The 17,696-nt window shown below is 35.6% G+C and overlaps 1 pseudogene across 1 annotated transcript; it reads left to right on the forward strand.

Annotated features, from left to right (window-relative positions):
• The first annotated feature begins 290 nt into the window (after positions 1 to 290).
• LOC143571144 (uncharacterized) lies at positions 291 to 4,623 on the forward strand (annotated as a pseudogene). The gene is made up of 5 exons (XR_013142045.1): positions 291 to 943; positions 1,112 to 1,320; positions 1,823 to 2,058; positions 2,135 to 4,263; positions 4,366 to 4,623. The product of XR_013142045.1 is annotated as an uncharacterized LOC143571144 (transcript).
• The last annotated feature ends 13,073 nt before the right edge of the window (positions 4,624 to 17,696 follow it).

Here is a 17,696-nt window from a genome sequence, read left to right on the forward strand (position 1 = left end):
GGGTCCAAAAATTCTCAAATCCGAATAACCCGAATAATCCGTTATCCGATCCGATGAACACCCCTAAACAAAACCATTAAACTTTCAAAAGATTGATAAAAAGTTTCAAGATTTTCGATTTAAGGTAACCTGTATAAGTTAATGTGTCCTTAAGTTTGATCAAATTGATTTTTTATTCAACTTGTCCAAAATGCCAAAAATCACATCAAAGGCTTAACTTTTATGCAACCTTTTGATCAAATTATCTGCATGATTCAAGTTTGTTTGCATGTTGGAGATTAATATGAATATATGATATTAATCTTTCAGGTTCTTCACAAAAATCTTCATATAATATACAAAACTCCATTAAAAACCCTAAAATCATCGGTAATCAATCGTTTGGTACCACCACTTCAGACCTACAAAAAACAAACTCATCTTTAAATTCAAGTGTATCATTAGGCATCCCATTAGAACCACCACCCGGAGTTTTAACCGCTTCTGGAATAGCCCCTCTAAAACCGCCACCTGGCAGACCAGATTTGGCTCTAAAGACCCCACCTGGCAGAACCGATCTAACCGTCCAATGTCCACCTGTCAACACTCATTCTCCACCTAACCGATCACCTGTCGCTGCAGTTCCAGTTCCAGTGCCGCCTGCCCGTGTTCCTTCGGGCAAGCGGCCTCCAACAGCTAAACCACCGCCTTCTGCAGCCCCACCGCCACCACCACCATTTAGGAAAGGTCCAGCCCCACCACCTCCGCCAAGTGGCGGTCGACCACCACCTAAGCCGCCAGGTCCAGGGTTTAAATCTGCCCGTCCTAATTCATCTGAACCGGGTGAGGTCGATGGTGATGATGCTAACAAAGCGAAGCTAAAGCCGTTCTTTTGGGATAAGGTTAACATGGCTAACCCTGATCAAGCAATGGTTTGGAGTCAAATTCGAGCCGGGTCATTCCAGTAAGTTGTGGTTCATAATTTCTATAATATGGTCTATGTGGTATGTGCAGATTTAAAAAAAGAATACCCTTAGTTAAAAAAAAAAGATATATAATTCTTCATGCGATTTATATGTTTTTATAAAGAAATAAGCTTCTGAAACATGGTGTGTTTTTTTTTGATGAACAGGTTTAATGAAGAGATGATTGAAAATTTGTTTGGATATAGTACTCATACTGAGAAAAAGAAAGGTAACAACAACAACAAGAAGAGTTCATCACTAGACCCCTCATCGAATTTGGTTCAACTTATTGATCCGAAGAAGGCCCAAAATTTGTCCATTCTTCTAAAAGCACTGAATGTGACAACAAATGAAGTTTGTGATGCACTTAAAGAAGGTAATTCTTTAACTTATTATAAGAAATAGATATAGTAAATAACAGCGGCAACAAGTGGGAGTTGGGTGGATCGGGTAAAAGTAGGGGTGTGCATAGGCCGGTTTAGGTTTTTTTCGGTTTTCACAATTGGTTTGGTTTGGTTTTGCCACTTGGGCTTGAAACTTTTGAGCTAAAAAAGTGGCCCAAAATTATGAATTTCGGCTTAAATTTCAAATACCGTGAAAGGTCTACGCAGTTTCTGTTTTTTTGGGACAGTAGAAACGGGGCAACCCACAAGACACTTTTTGTGTTTTAGGAAATAAAAGATCTATAAATAGTAATATGTTGGTTGTGATTGAAATAGCAGTATAACTAAAGCAATATTATATATTATGAATTAAACCTTTTAAGGGTGTTTATAACCCATTTGAGATAAAACACGACCCGATTCGACCCATACTTGAGATTGTGTTTTATTGTTTTATCATTTTTTTCTTCTAAAAACAGTTATAAATGTAATTAGGAAGTGAGCTTCCCGTAGAACTTATTCAAACTCTATTAAAAATGGCCCCAACGGGAGAAGAAGAGTTGAAGCTAAGGCTGTATGAGGGGGACATGTCTCGCCTAGGAGCTGCAGATCGGTTTTTAAAACAATTGGTGGAAATTCCATTTGCGTTCAGACGGCTCGAGTCATTACTTTTTATGTGCACACTTCAAGAGGAACAAGATGTCACTAAGGAGTCCTTCCAAACATTAGAGGTCAAACATTTGTTCATTTTCGCTTTATTCTTTTGTATTATTATCCATTTGTCTGATTTTATGGTTGTTTGTACAGGCTGCTTGTATACAACTTAAGAAAAGCCGGTTATTCCTTAAACTCCTGGAAGCGGTTTTAAAAACTGGGAACCGTATGAATGATGGAACGTTCCGTGGGAGTGCACAAGCATTTAAGCTTGACACACTCTTAAAACTTTCAGATGTAAAAGGCGTGGATGGAAAAACAACTCTTTTACATTTTGTAGTCCTTGAAATCATCCGAGCTGAAGGCATACGAGCCGCTAAAACCGCCCAAACCAAAAGATCCTCCAGCTTAACTTCCGATGAGCTTCTAGAAGAAACCGCCAGCAGTTCTCAAGATTCCGATGAATATTATCGCAACCTTGGACTTCAAGTGGTTTCTAGTTTGAGCAGTGAACTTGATGATGTCAAGAAAGCTGCCATTCTTGACGCCGAAGGTTTGACTGGTACTGTTTCCAAATTTGGACACGCGCTTATCAAAGCACGCGAGTTTATAAACACGGATTTGAAGAACACAGGTCAAGAAAACGGTGATGACGACGAGGACGAGTTTGCGGTTATCTTGGCTAATTTTGCAAAAGATGCTGAGAAGGATGTGATGTGGATGCTTGAGGAAGAAAAGAGAATAATGGCGCTTGTAAAGGACACTGCGGATTATTTTCATGGGCAGGCGGGAAAGGATGAAGGGTTGAGATTGTTCGCGATTTTTTAATAATTTTGGATAAAGTTTGTAAAGAGATTAAGAATAATCCTCTTGTAAGACCGATTAAGATGACGATTAAGAAATACACTTCCTCGAAAACAGAAATGAAAGAGGTTTCGACAGCCGAGTCGAAAGATGGTAAAGAATCTAGTATGGCACAAACAACGGATGTTTCAGAACCTAGGATTACAAAAACAGAAGATGTTTCGCCGTCTAAGCAGACAGAAAAGAAAGACATTTCATCATCTGAGACAAGAGATGTTTCGGAACCTATAATAACACAAACAACAGATGTTCCAGAAACTAGGATGAAACAAACAGTGGATGCTTCATCACCTAGGTTACATGAAACTGATGATGTGCAGCACGAGACACGTGACAATGGGGATTTACAGCTTAGGACAGAGGAAAGTAATGATGTACAGCCTAGGACAAAGGAAAATAATGATGCACAACCTAGGAAAGATGAAAACGACGAGGAAGTCAAAGAATCACAACATAAGACACAGGAAACCGATGATTCACAACCCGTGAGTCAAAACAAAGATGAGGAGGAAATGAGTGGGAAAGCTTCAGAAACCGAGAAGGTCCCATTTCGTGTTCCACAACGAGTTATTCCCGCCATTGCTATGAGACGTGTGGATTCGTTTAGTTCGAGCTCAAGTTCAGAAGTGTGGATTCGTTTAGTTCGAGCTCAAGTTCAGAAGATGTTTCATCACCTAGGACACATGAAACTGATGATGTGCAACACGAGACGCGCGAAAATGGGAATTTACAACCTAGGACGGATGAAAATGATGATGTACAACTTAGGACAGAGGAAAATGATGATGTACAACCTAGAGAAGAGGAGGAAGACGACAAGTTACAACATAAAACACAGGACGCTGATGATTCACAACCTGCGAGTCAAAAGAAAGATGTTGAGGAAATGAGTGGAAAAGCTTCAGAAACGGAAAGGGTCCCATTTCGTGTTCCACACCAACGAGCTATTCCCGCCATTGCTATGAGACGTGTGGATTTGTTTAGTTCGAGCTCAAGTTCAGAAGATGTTTCATCACCTAGGACACATGAAACTAATGATGTGCAAGGCAAGACACATGAAAATGGGAATTTACAACCTAGAACAGATGAAATTGATGATGTACAGCTTAGGACAGAGGAAAATAGTGATGGACAACGTAGGACAATAGAATATAATGATGTACAACCTGGGAAAGAGGAGGAAGGCGACAAGTTACAACATAAGACACAGGATACTGATGATTCACAGCCCGCGAGTCAAAAGAAAGATGCTGAGGAAACGAGTGGAAAAGCTTCAGAAACGGAAAGGGCCCCATTTCGTGTTCCGCACCAACGACTTATTCCCGCCATTGCTATGAGACGCGTGGATTCGTTTAGTTCCAGTTCAAGTTCAAGTTCAGATGATGACTAATCCATACTTCTTTTTCCTGATATATAAGGTATTTTATATTTCCGCACTAAAAAGATACAAATTTGTGTTACGGTGAAATAATTTCACCGAAGACGATACACGTTTGCTGATGATTGTTACTTTTGACTAGGAAAAGGAGAGGGTAGCAGTGTAGCACAGCACCCTTGCCATTGTACCATATGTTGAGAGTAAAGAAGAACATGATCATGTTGGTACATGAATGTAAATTGTTGTAAATCTCAATACAAAAGCAGCCTCCTCAATGTTTTATGTATGTTGACTGTTGAGTGAAGGATGAAAGCTTGAAATGATTGTATATAGTGATGTACAATGGATTCTTTGACCTTTCATAGGCTAGTTAGTGTTATGCAAGAATTATTGATTATGCAAGAGTAGTATGATGATGTTGTCAAAATGAAAAAGTGCTTGGGATCTTGTTTAACTTTTTTTAACTAGTTAATTACAAATTTCATCATGAATGTATATGGCTCATTGCATGTTTGGCAAGAACCCGATTTTGATATTTGTTGACCCAACTTGAGTCGGTTTATAACCTGAACCAGTTGGACTCAAAACCTGATTTATGCACCTTTGCGCTTAACCCTCCCCGTGGTACGCCCTCCCTTCCAATTGGAGACAAGAACCAACTTTATCCAATAAATAGTTTTGTTGGTTTCACAAGTTTTAAGAAAAATAAGAGATCAAATCGCTAACGACGGTAATTAAAAATGGCAAACCAAACCAGTTGGGTTGTGTGGGATAGACCGGTCAAAGAGGTTCACGTTAATGGTTTGAACCGGTTTTTAGTTAGTTTTCGAAGTGATTAATTTTCACTAACTTTAAAAAGAAAACTTGGACTAGTCGAACCGGCCAATACTGTTGAGTTTGGCGCTTTTAAGCATATAAATCATTAGTTTGTATTAAAAGGTGAAATCAAGACGCTTCGTTTTCTTTGTCTAAAAAATAGATCAGGTGGAATATCCCTATCGGGGGAGGCTTGGTGTAGGTTCAAAATGTAACCGAGTTGGGTTAAAATAACGTAATCGGGTGTATGGTATGTCTCGAGGCTGGTTGTGTGACTTGTATCTAGCTTCTTGCTAGGCCCAATGCTTGTTTGTATCGTTGTTTTTTATTAATGGATTTCTTCGTTTGCCTTTTAAAAATATATATATATATATGTTTTAAGTATTGATTCTGATAAGAAAAATTATAAATGTATTGTAACAGCAGACAACAAAATTCTAACTTTTGAAAATTTTAAATTAAACCTTCACGAGTTAAAACATAATAATGAATTGAGAAACACACTAATAAAAATATTGAATATAAACAATAAACGTTATATATGATATTAAAAAAAAATAGAAACCATAAATGTAAATTGATAAAGAAACTTAATAAAGAAGTTGTTCTAATAAGGAATTTGATGCTGCTTATTTTAAACTAAACTTGATTATGTCACAAGTTCACAGTGACAAATATTTTTCTTCAAATATCCTCTTTGATCATTCGCAAACTGGTCGATAACTTCGCTTCATTAACCCACAAAACGCAATATCATACATCTCCAAGATAGTCTCTTCCGCAACTCGTTTTCCCTTAAAAGTTGTCTATCTTTTCTTCGAAACACAACTACTATCTCCTTCAAAATAGGTTTCATCAGTTCCTTGGAATAACACTTGTGTTTCCTTCTTGTCTTGGTTCGGATCTGGCATCTGAACACCTTTCGGCCTCCTTCCAAACTTTGGTCCTCCCTTATAAGTTGTCGTATCATCATCGAAACATCTACCATTGTGACTTTGGTTCGGTTCTGTCAACTGAACACCTTTCGGCCACTCTCCAAACTTTGGCCCTCCCTTATAATAAGTTGTCGTATCATCATCGAAACATCTACCATTGTGGCTTTGGTTCGGTTTTGAAATCTGAATATCTTTTGGCCCCGTTGTTGAACTTCCGGTTGAACTCGATGTGGAGAGCGTGGGTTTGATATCACTCTTGATCTTGTTATTGGACACCATTGTTACAAACACAAACTAATAATAATAATAATAGTAATGGAATAAGTTTTGAAACTAAAAGTAGGCTTCTGATATTACAAACTGTTAATCTATCCCTATATATAATATAAACTAATAACTAAACGTCTTCTTGATTAAGGAATGAATACTTGGATTGCAAGGCAAGTTACTATTTAGTTTTATCTTTAAATTAGTTTTCTTATTGGGGGAAGGCTCATGTACATTTTAATCTTAACATGAGAACGTAGGAAATAATACCAATTTATAAAAAAATGAGAACGTAAGAAACAATAACAACTACAATATCAATATACATAAACAATGATTTGTAATAACAAAGAAAAAAACCTAAAAATTGCAATAAAAGAATCAAAATCAAGAACAAAATAATAACAGCATATACCAACAAATATTTATAACAGCAAAAGAATAAATTTAATAATAACAACAAAATATAAATCCGCAAATACTTATAACGTCTCATACTCGAAAATTAGCAAATATGAACAAAAAATAACAGCAAACATCTAAAAAATAAACCTAATAATAACAACAAATTCGTTCTCACTGTTTTCATGTTAAGAATAAAATGTATTTGATCATGTTTCTCCTTATTGGTTTCCTATAAACATGCATGTAACTTAATCGGTGCATCCACACGGACCACACTAAGCCAATAGTCTATTGTGGACTTCAGCCCAACACATATAAAACAAGCCTAAACAAAGTCTTAGATTTAGAGGTGCACAAATCGGGTTTTTTCTAATACCCGGGTTCGGGTATGAACCGGTTTCGGGTATGATTGGGTATTGAGAGAAATCGGGTAGGGTTCGGGTAGGGTATTGAGGAGAAAAACTCAACCCTATGTACCCGGGTAAGGTATGATCGGGTTTGGGTATTGGAACCAGGTATGTGTCCGGGTACAACCGGGTATAAATACGCGGTTTTGAGTTTGTAATTTTTTTATACATTTTTTAATTTATTTAAAATTTAAATTTGCTTTGTAATTATAAAAATAATTAAACTATATTACAAAAACTATAAATCTACTTAATTACAAATTATTTACTTAGTAATATGAATTTTACAAAACCTTAAACATAAAAGTTGTGAAATAAACATAAAAATATACTATAAAAACTCATGTATTATTTCGTGTATTAGAAAATTGGTATCGGGTATAGGGTATGACCGGGTATAAATCGGGTACGGTTCCGGGTACGGGTATTGACCTCAAAATGCATACCCTATCCATTCCCTATGGGTAGGGTCAGTTCCGGTTTCGGGTATAGAATACCCGGGTATAAAAAAAACCGGTTCCGGGTATTTTTTTTCGGGTCCGGTTCTGGGTACGGGTTTTTTGTGCACCTCTACTTAGATTACTAAGGGGTTAAGGGGTTGTTTGGTTCATTCAGATCTAAATGAGTTAGATATGAATGAGCTTCTGTCTCATTCGGCAACAACAATAAGTCTGAATGATTCAGACATAATTTTTAACTATTCAGATGTTTTTCTGTTTGGAACCATACAGTCTGAAGTCTGAATGAATCAGATGTTTGCAGCTGAATGGTTCCATTCAGATAACAGCCCCTAAATATAAATATAAAACAAACAAATAAACGAGTCCAGCATGATAACGGATTAGTACCTATAGGTGTATAAATAAACCAAACGGTTAACCGGAAAATGAATCGGACCGGTTCACATCTAAAACCGGTTTCAATCAAACTAGTTCCCAAACCGAACCGAACCACCGATTTGTATAGCGGTTCGGCCTTTTCACAATCAAACCGTTTTTTTTGTCAAAACCAGTTTAACCGGACCGGTACTTAAAGCGATTCTAAACCAAACCGAAACTGTCTGGATCGGCTAGACTTGTTCTACGCAGAAACGGGTTTCTAAACCGAACCTAATTGGATCAAACCGGGTTTGACCATGCAAAACCCAAACCATTTCGGTTTAGAAAGATAACTGGTTTTGTACCCCTCTAACTAGTGTGTTTGGGTGTTTCTCAAATGGTGCCACCATCACCAATTCTAACTTGAGTGTCATGATGGATTACTTCTTTTAAATAATTTATTATGATAATTGTAAAACTTTCACAAATATTTATCTAATTATTAACTACTAGCTTAACCATAACTACCAATGCACAAAATTCCCGGTTTCAGACTTGACCCGGAACCGGTTTTTACCCGTATATGATCAGTGGGTACAACTTGGTATTGGGTTTCTCACCAGACCTGTATCCGGGACCGGACCCGCAGAAACCGGTTCCACCTTTACCCAGTCAAAATACCACTTGACCCGAAACCCGAAAAAAAAAACTCGAAAAACCTGGTTAAATATCCGGAACAGGTTTCTACCTAACCTGATTTTGACTTTTGTTCATCATACATAAAATTGGTTCCTATCCGATTTCAGTTCATGAACATACGTGTTTGTGCACTTCTAACCACCAACAAACCCAAGTCAACGTATCAAACTCATCTGTCCATAGATCGAGACTTTTGTTGGACCAGTCTTTGCTTCATCACGGCCCATTACTGTTGACCTTTATAACATTCACACCGTACGTACATTAACTGCTTTTGCATTCACACCTATACACGGGTGACCATAGATTGGACCACTTCAATTCTAAAACATGTACATCACAAACGATTATGACGTATGAAATCAAATAAAACTATAATATAAATATAATATGTACTCTTTGGATACTCTCCTTCACCATATTCCTATTTCTTTTTAACAACCATGATAATAAAACATGATTGTTTTTTGTCAAGTATAACAACATCATTCAATCCAGCTGACAAAATTAAAATGAAAATTTAATTTTAATTAGTTCTATTTTAGTTCCTTAAATAGAAAAGAAAAATATATATGAACCAAACATCTTTGATTTAAATCCTTTTACATTAGTTCATAAACAAATATACAAAACACATGTTTTTGTTGGGTAACCATTTTTGTCCTAGAAAATTAAACTTTTGGTCTTGAGGTCTAAGTGGACTTAATGAATACGGCCATAATTCATATATTTATTCGTGTCATAGAAATCAACATCAACCTTAATACAATTAATTAAATGTAAGCCGAACAAGACATGAGTATCCCTTGATATAAGTATGATGGCATATAAACATTTTGACCAGTTATAAGCACTATATTGGTCGAAATGAAGTTGTAATCGTAATTAGGCCATATATAGCTTGTGGAATTACAAACATGTAGTAATAAAGGTATAAACGAGATAAACTCATTTATTTTCAAAATAAAAGTCTTTACTGTAACAAAATAAACAATATTTTTGTAACAATTGTAGTTTGCAATGTTTTAAAAACCGGTATTTTACTTGTACTGGATTGGGTTAAAAAATGGTACAACCGGTTGAACCGGGTTATACCGGATGGTTCAACCGGTTGAATAATTTACCTTATAATTTTCAATAAATGTAACTTCAATCCAAAAATAACCAAAAAGTAAATGATTTCTTAACAAAGATAAACCAAAAGTTAATCCATATTAAAAAATCATGCAAAAGCACTCAATTTAAAAAAAAACAATCCTAAATTTTACACGTTTGAATGTTAATTGTTGGGTTAAAAGTAATTTTGAAAAAATATGGGCCGCACATATCAAAAAATTTCCGGACATAAAATCGGTTCACCGGTAAAAACCGGTATTTTAGACAAAAACCGCCGGTACGATGTTCTAGCAAACTGGCCAATAATACCGGTCTGCTGTGTGAAATCCGGTTCAACCGGCCGGTTTGAACCGGTTTTTAAAACACTGGTAGTTTGTGTATGTTATATTTTATTGCTGATGTTGAAATAAACATTTTTAGGTCATATAAATTTTCATCGTGAAGTTTCAGCAAGAAGTGAGAGAAAACAATTTTGATCGCCCATTTATTTTTAATCTTCAATGTTTACAAACAAATGAGAAGGGTATAATTGTGGAGTGTAACATTATTAGGATAATTCATGAGCTAAGAAATTACAACATCAACTTGAACGAGCATATGATATCATCGACCGTTACAACATCAACTTGAACGAGCATATGATATCATCGACCGGAAATGAAAAAGATACATTCTTTTGGTGTGACAGCTGGTTAAAAATGATAAACTAAAGGATATGTTCCCAAATTTATTTAAGTTGGAGAAAGATAAGATGTGTCTGTTGCGTATAATGTAAATCCAGTAGCGGATCAATTCCAACGAGCCTTTCAAACTAGTACCTTTTGTAATCGACTCTATAGCTTCTTCAATAAACGCTGGTTCTTCGATCAAGTTTTTAATGACTTTCTAGTCAGATCGTTCCTGCGTTTCGGATATGAAGTTTCATTTGAAGCTTTAGACAAAGGTGCTATTGAGATATTGGGCCCTTATGGTATCTCGTACACATTCCGACGATTGGCCGAGCGAATAAGTCAACTTCAAAGTGGATTTGTTGTGCGAAGAGTGCGTTATGACCCGTGGCCACCTGCCTGGTGGGGGCGGCTCCTCCGTTGTGGGTAAACGGTTGTGCAGAGCTGTCTCGTGGGTAAGCCAATTAAGACGAAGAGTTAGGGTCTCCCATTTTATAAGACCTCAATCTAAAATATAGGTTTGTATTATTGGTTTTTGAAGTCTTTTTTTTTCATAAAATTAACTAGTTTTTATCCCCCGTATTACGAGGGTTGTTTAAATTTTTTCGTTTCCAATATTGTGAATGCATATTTTTGGATTTTAGTATATTTATTTTAAGAAGTTAATAATATACTTGAACCTATTTTGATTAATTTATGTTGGGTTATATTCATTTTTTAATGAAATGTTAAATGTATAATCTACTTAACTTTTATATTTATTTGTTTATGTTCATTTGCTATAATTTGGATATTATTTTGTAAAACTTTTCATTTAAGGAACCTAAAAGAAAAAAATAATCGCTAATATAACTAAATGCATGTTGAGAAATTAAATTAGGGTTTGATTACACAGTTTGTTTTACATTTTATATTTCTATAATTATGTATTATTTTGTATTTATTTTTATTTATTGTAATGAAATTAATAATATACTTAGGGTTTAATAATGAAAGGGTTTCACAAACAAATGAGTTGTTATAACTCATTTAAAAGCTATATGAGTTTGATATGGCCCATGACCCGCTTATTTTTTTATACTATAAAATTGTTTCATAATTATAAATAACATTTTTTTTTTTAAAAAAACGGATATTAATTTTTAGTATTTATTTATTTTATAGGATTTTCATATCAAATATTTGGTGAGATTAATTTTTGATATAATGATATGTTATAACCCGTTTAATGGCTATCTGGTTTTTGTGAGACCCGTACCCGTGAATTCGGGTCAAATGCATGAGAAACCACCATATACAAATTAAGCAATCTGGTGGCTTGAGAGAAAATAGGGAGGTTTCGTTTATATATATTTAAGATAACTCAGTGATTAGCCACAAGTTAAGGAGGAGCGTCACGTACCCATTATTACTGCATATTATCCATGTTCTATAATTCATGGATACTCTCTATAGCTATAAAAAAAAGCCTCCACGTTTAGTTAATTTTAGGCCTCCGAACACGTTGAGCCGGCCCTGGTGTTGTGGCAAACATGAAATCAAGCGGTGGTAGTGGTGAGTTCGTTTTTAATGAGTCATGGACTCAAAGACCGTCATCTATAGATGAAATCAATAAGCTAATTCATTATTTCGAGGAGTCACGAAAGTTGCCATTGAAAAACAACATAGATCGGTTGTCTTCGGGAGGCGACGCTTCAGGCATCTTCTTGGTTCAACTAAAGAAGCGATTTTCCCACATGACAATCATCTTGGTAAAACAGGTCCCTAGGAAAGTAAACTTTTTTACTTGGAAAACATGTCTCAGTAGAATTCTAACAAGGATGGAACTGGCAAAAAGGAACATTTTTATACAAACTACTATTTGTGATGTTTGTGGAGAAGCACTTGAATCTATAGACCATCTAATCATCATTTTAAGCATACTATGGTGATATATATGGCAAAAAGTGAAAACATGGTATACCATGAATGCATAAATTGGAGACTTTGGTCAAAAGTAGATTAAAATTCAAAGAGATACTCTCATAACAAGGGCGTACAAGAAAAGAAACTAAAGACTATTATTAATTCCAAGAAGAATGAGGATAAGATTCAAGGCAGGCTATCTTCTTTAGATTTAGATTGAAAAGATTAGTATAATTTAAATAGAATCACTATTTTTGTTTTATACGCTTGGTATTACTAGTTCTTGCTAGTTTTTGTTTTATTCTAAATTTCTAATAAAAGTTTCCTTGCACTTCAATAGAAGACATAAAAAAATGGCATATGGTTTTTTTTTTTTACAAAAGGTGACGTCCTAATGACCAATTTATTTCATAATCAACTTCGTCAATTTTCTTCTTTGGTAGCCTAAAATATGAACAAAAAATGCCCAATTTGAAATTTTGAATAATATATTTTTGTCTTATAGATAAGGTTGATGACTCAAATAATTAAAAACACATTTTCTTTGACTATTTTATTCAAAATGAATTAAAAATTGTTTATTTAATATACACTTGTACGTGATATTTGCTATCATGGACAAATCTATAAAGTTAAAAGAGACTTTTTTTTTTCCAATGGACTTTTAATGTAAGATTTCAAAAACTTGAAAATTGAAAGAAATCAAACAATCAAGAAATCAAACAAGTTTGATTACTAGGTTGTTATACGGTGCTAAAACTCATAATGCTTTGGTCTTTTTAATATTCTTTGTTAGGGTACGTCAACTAAACTCTTATGTACCCGTGACTGAGTGATCTAGTGGTATAATGTCCTTCTTCATAAGTGTAAGACTATATGTTTAAATCTTTGCAAGTGCAATTTAAATATAGAGTTTTGCTGTTAAAAAAAGTTAAAAACTCTTTCGTACGCCTAGCATGAGAACAATGCCAGCTAGTCAAACAATAGTTATATCGTTGGAGACGAACCCACTACTAGACTATATGTAATGGTTTGACTTAGAGGTTAGAAGTGAAAAAGTAATGTCATATTATGTCATTGTATGTAATTTCTTTTATAAAAAAACATGTAATTATTTAACTAAATAGCACAGTTGTAATTTTATCCTTTTTTTATATAAAAAATAAGAGTATGGTGTGATTGTTTGAAAAAGGTTATGACCCCACATTGAAAGTCCTCTGGTCCGTTATCCCCTTAGGCTATGTGTAGTGGAGGGGCTACAATTGGGACGAATTATGACATGTGGCGCCCAGTCAGTATAGAGTGGAAATTTGTTTTTGGGGTGTAATGGTGTAGGGGCTACAAGTTGGGCCCACAGTGTGTTTTTTTATTATTTTCTTTTTATAATTAAACTAATTAAATAAAAACCAATTTATTTAAATAATTAAATAAAAATGCAGTAAAATTAAAAAGAAATACAAAAAAGAAACATAACTAAAAAAAAATACATAACTAAAAATATTAAAAAACATAACTAAAGAAAAAAATAAAAAAAAAACATAACTAAAAAAGAAACTAATGTCCGTAATATTCGCGCATTTTTTCATGTCGGCGTTGAAACAATAATGCGACATCCTCGTGAAACCCCTCCGCTTTGAGGGATTCGTAGTCGTCTTTCATTTGTTTTAATTCGAACGTCTGGTTCAGCTTTTCTTGTTGTTTGTTGGATGCTCGAAGGTTGGCTCCAATTACTGTGGCATTTGTTTCCAAACGACCGACCAACTCGTTTATTTCAACGGGCTCCGTATTGAATAGTGTTGACGACGAACCTTCCCCTTATTTTTCCTCGATCTCCCGCGTGGTTGAGGCAACTCCTCTACCTCATCTTCGTCGGGTATATTCAAATCTTCGGCTAAATTAACCGTGTCGTCTAGGAAGAAGCTACGAGCATCGGAGGGTGTGTTTGATGTGCTCGGATTTGTCGATGACAATGTCTTCGACCTTTTTGATTGTCAGGATGAGCCGGCTCGTCGGGCGACGGGAACGGTTGGTGCCCCGGCCCATTTCGCGCAACCGCGTAGTTTTTTCCAACAATTCAAATACTTGAACGGTTTCCCAGGCCGCTCAAAAGTTTGGCCCTGAGCTCGAAAGTCGCTCAAGGCTTGAGTTATAATGTCGCCGTCGTTATGCCCGCTGCGCTAGCCGGGCCCCTGCAACCGATTAAATATGCCGGAAAATTTTTGACAATCGGCGTTAAGCCCCTTTCAGTGGGCTTGAACCGCTTCTTTTCCCCGGTAGTCTTCGGGTTTTTTGGTTATATCGAGCCAAGCTTCAAATACTTTCTTCCAAAACACCCCGATGGCTTGAAAGTTAGTTACAAATTAAAATTATTTTTCACAATTAGTATACATTTTAATAAACACTAAATACATTTTTAATAAATACTTAATATTAAAAAACTTACCGACGTCGGGATCCTCCGAAATGACGATCCAAGCCCTTGCAAGGGCCACCTCCTCCTCCTCGCTCCATTGCTTGTATGGATCACGTTGCGCCATCGACTCCCTCGGTTGTTTTTTTTGTGTGTACGGGTCGCCTTTTTACTTGAACCGGAGGCCCATGACGTTTGCGTATCCGGTACCGTCACTGGCTCCGACTCCGGTGGTGTAGAACCGAACGCCGGCATTGTGTTTTGGGGGCTGAGAAAGTTGGCGTACATGTTTAGGTTCGGGTCGGAAAATTGAGACAGATAGCTCGGTTGGTTCAGGTTCCTCGGGTTCCATTGTAAGTTCGGTTGGTTCGGTTGGCTCGATTGCGAACCATACGTTTGACCAAAACCAGGGAATTGGTAGTTCGGTTGGTTCGGTTGGCTCGATTGCGAACCATACGCTTGACCGAAACTAGGGAGTTGGTAGTTCGGTTGGTTCGGGTTGTTTCTAGGATTCATTTTGTTTATTTTTTGTAAGAAATTGGGTATGATTTGTGTATAAAATGGAGAAGAAGGGTGTATGTTTATATATATATATTGTTTAATTTTTTTTTTAAAGTTGACCGTTTGACAACGGTCTTTTTATTATAATATTATTATTTATCTTCTCCATCGGGCGACAAGATTACACCGCCCCCGCCCCTTTTCGCCCAATTATCGCCCGGGGGGGGGGGGGTTCCACTCATTTATCTCCCCTTTTCGTCCCAAATTAGCGCCCACTACACTCGGCCTTAGTGCCCAAAGGGGCTCAATAGCATGGTGCCCATTGCAAAATGGGCTGATTGGCGTTAAAGTGATGAGGGTGCATTTAGTGGCGAAGTTTGGATATATACATCGAGGGGGCGGACTCAATGTGTATAGAATATTTGATAAACTATAGTTGAGGCGGGCTCAAAATTCCGGTCAAAACGGGTAACTTTACACTATGTATAAAAAATCTCGGCCGAAAAAGGATAAATTTACCCTGCCGAGCGAAAAATAGAGGGGGCCGGGTTCAAAATTTTGGTTGGAAACGGGTAAATTTACACTATGTATAAAAAAAATTTCGGCCGAAAAAAGATAAATTTACACCAGCGAGCGAAAAAACGGAGGGGGCTGGGCTCAAAATTTCGGTCGGAAACGGGTAAATTTACACTACGTATAAAAATTTTCTGCAGAAAAAGAATAAATTTATACCACCGAGCGTAAAAACGGAGAAGACCAGGGCCACCCTTGGCCCCAACTAAGCTACGCCACTGGGTGCAGTGGGGCGCCACCAACCCACTACACAGTCCCATTGAGTTATAAAATATGAAAATATTTGTTTAAATCAATTACTATTTTACCTTTTTGACGTGTTACATTTTTTTTAAACAACCAACAAATTTTATTAACTTTCATGAACAGAAGCTAGCAAAAAACTAGCAACACCAAGAAAACAATCACCATACACAAAAAACTTAATTTTTCAACACCCAAATTACCCGTTACACCCTTAACCCCAATCAAAATCAAAAGAACAACATCTTTCCCATGTAACGTTTGTATTCCTTGATATATTCCTCAACCACACAAACCTTAAAGGCTTTAATCTCGTCAATTTCTTCATTCAATGAAACCATTTCCCCTTCATAGACTACCGAGTTTCTCGACCTCTAGATACATCAAATCAGTGTAAGGCAAACCCCATGAAACGCCTTAGCTTTCCTTTGACAAAAGAGAAAACTTATACAATTCCAAAAGATAACGGATTAAAAACGCAATTTAGTTTTAATTTTTGTAACTAGTATCTTAATTATCTTTATTTATAAGAATTTTATATACTACACACTTTATGGTGATTGGTAAGTTTTAGAAATATTTTCTTTACATAAATAAACGACAAGGACTATTTTTTTTTTATTTTTTGAACAGTGAACTTTTTTAATCTTTTTTTGTTTATGAGACTTAAACCCAAGACCTTCTATTCCTAAATTCAAATGTTTAAAAGCTTCGTCTTTACTAATGGACCACCACCACCATTGGTAACAACTAACAAGGGCTATCTATGTAATAACTCTTTTTTTATTCTTTTGTTTATATATAACTTTTTTATAAGTTTTCAAGTTTCATTAAAAGAGTTATTATATATAACACAAACCGAGCTACATCTGGATAATGGGTAAGCGAGATCCCCTTTTGAATCGCAAAGCCTATTCTACTAAATATAAATCTTTGGTTCATCGGGCTCTGCGAGTCATTGTAGACCACCTTCTGCACCCGCTTTAAGTTTTTTAAATACAATAATACATCATTGATGTTTATATATTTATTATCCCTGTTTACATATCTTCTGTACAGATATAATTTAGTTATGAAATCCAAAGACTATATATATAATTTATTTTATGTTATAAATATATATTATTATGGTTATCAACACCTAAAATAGATTGAATTCTTCTACAAGTTTTCCTCTGTTATATATACTATATTGCATCTCATTGTAATACACACATATTAATGAAATCTATCTCTTTCTCCCTACATCTCATTGTCATATTGTTTTAGCTATTAGGCTTGTTTCACAACACGTTATCAACACGAATTGCTTTTGGAGTTGGATCTCACATCATAAGGTATGTGGATATCGTCTTAGCATTATTCTTTTGTCATCTCAACATAAAGCATATTGTAGTTCATACAATTTTGGTTGTGTTAGAGATTTGTTTAATGTTTCTCTTACATCTCTCGTAATAATCCATATCGTGATTTGTATGATTTTTGGCTAAATTGAGATTTCTATTTGTTATTATTATTCCAACTATTTTCTCTTAAATAAAGCATATAGAATTTGTGCAAGATTGCATGCATACGTGATTTCAGTAACCAAAGTGTTCATACACTAATTTTATATTATAAACCAACTTTCTGATTTGTTCTTTGCAAATATGTGTTAATCAAGCTAGTTATAATTCCTATTCATATCAGAATCTCTATTTAAAGTTATTA

Source organism: Bidens hawaiensis, unplaced genomic scaffold (genome assembly GCF_021521415.1).
Source record: "Bidens hawaiensis isolate Kalapana, Puna unplaced genomic scaffold, B.hawaiensis_p1.1 tig00025201_1, whole genome shotgun sequence".
Lineage (NCBI taxonomy): Eukaryota > Viridiplantae > Streptophyta > Magnoliopsida > Asterales > Asteraceae > Bidens > Bidens hawaiensis.